This window comes from Apaloderma vittatum, unplaced genomic scaffold, assembly GCF_000703405.1.
Source record: "Apaloderma vittatum isolate BGI_N311 unplaced genomic scaffold, ASM70340v1 scaffold14751, whole genome shotgun sequence".
In the NCBI taxonomy this organism is placed as follows: domain Eukaryota; kingdom Metazoa; phylum Chordata; class Aves; order Trogoniformes; family Trogonidae; genus Apaloderma; species Apaloderma vittatum.
The window spans coordinates 39,325-41,139 of NW_009699781.1; positions in this window are offsets into that span (position 1 = coordinate 39,325).

Below are 1,815 nucleotides of genomic sequence, written 5' to 3' on the forward strand. Positions count from 1 at the left end.
CTTTAGGAAAAATGCCATTGCCGCAGGACAGCGCTGGGGAAGGGGCAGCGCTCCCCTGACAAGACTTGGAACAAAGCTGAACATTTGGAAGCCAGTCTCTGTTGGTCTGGCCTTGAATTTTTGATCAGGGAATGGCATTCCACTTGCCAGGAGGGACCCTGCGGTCACCCCATTGGAAACGAGACCCCTCTCCTCCTCGCGGCAACAGCAGCTGCTCCACCAGGTCAGTCGTGATGAAGAAATTAGAGAATCTTTTCTCTTGTCTGCATTTGGTACCGAGTCAAAAATTTTTTTCATTGCAAAACTGTGACGTGTAACTACAAGTGAGGTGCTTTCAGAAATGGCTACAAATTCAAAACCTATGGGTATCCATGCTGAGCAATTCAGAAGGAAGCGAGACAGCCTGCCTCATCGGTACAGTGCTCCTGTCTCGTACTTACAGCACTTATTCTGTGTTTCAAACAATCGCAGAAGAACCTCGCGCAGTGTCTTGTAGAGCCAAGTAGTCATTAGATATCAAGGGTGAGAAGTTTAAGCATAGCGCTATCTTCAGCGTTATAAAATAGAGGTGCTTGTGCAGATAATATCAGCCTACTCAGCAGAAGGCTATTCCTTTATATTTCTTACAGTTAATTTAGGAGATACTATTACATTTTGGAAGCAGGAAAGTTCTCATCACCAGCATGGCTTGTTTTATATAAAGCAACCAGAGAAACTGAACACACACACACACACACACAGAGTATCGTGCTTGTGATCACGAAATGCCTGCTCCTGAGAAAACAACCTGCAGAAACTGTATCTAACAGGAGGGGAAAAGACGAGGAGAAAGAAAGAGCACATGTCCCATTCCTGAGCAAGATCTCGCCAGAGGAAAATTACCAAATTCGTTGAGCCCAAGCCATTTTAAAAAGTGTAGCCCAAGGACAAAACACACAGGTAAAGGCTACTAAATTATGTTCCCCCACTCATGCAACGAGCTCTAACTTTATCTACACCAAGAGTTGAGCTTCCAGGACAAAGCCCATCCTTTTCATGTCCACCAGCTCCACCTGCGTGACTCCATCAGGCTACCAAAAGAAGGGAGGAAACGTTAGGCCAAGCGATTTGTAATTCAAATATAAATTAATTACTCATTCCTCACTAAAGATTCAACATCAGGCGGTGGTGTTGAAGTGCCCTATGATTAGGCAGTCATTTACAAAACATACCTCCTTTTGTCATGATCTTATGAATAATTAAATCTAGGATGCGGTTATAATGAAATGAACAAACTATTGCATTTTATCTCAGTCAGGAATTAGAAAAACTAAATAATTCATAACAGGACTCACAGTCATTAGCATGGATTTAGGATATTTTGATTACACATTAGCAAGAACAATCAGATACATGCTGAAGATCACACAGCTTCTACGCTGGATGGAGACTTTAAGCTATACGTACCCAGACTTTGAAACACTTAAACACCCAAACAGAGCTTTGTTTATTTGGAGCTTTCAAAATATCAGCAGCTTTGGAAGTAGATTTGCATCTGCTCAGAGAAAACAAAGTCTTTTTATTTAAAAACACCATCATCCTGAATACTTGTTATACTGTGTGCATCTTTCATACTTCACAGAGTCATTTAACAACATACCTGTTAAAGAGATAATTTGCTATTTATGAATTTCCCGACCAGGGGAGGAAAAAAAAAAAAGTAATTTATTTCAGGCTGTACCATAAAACAGCATCGTGTCTCCTCACTTGTTTTCAATTTAGTAACTTATCTCCTGTGATTATCATTCTACATCACTCTGAAGATATGAACTAAAC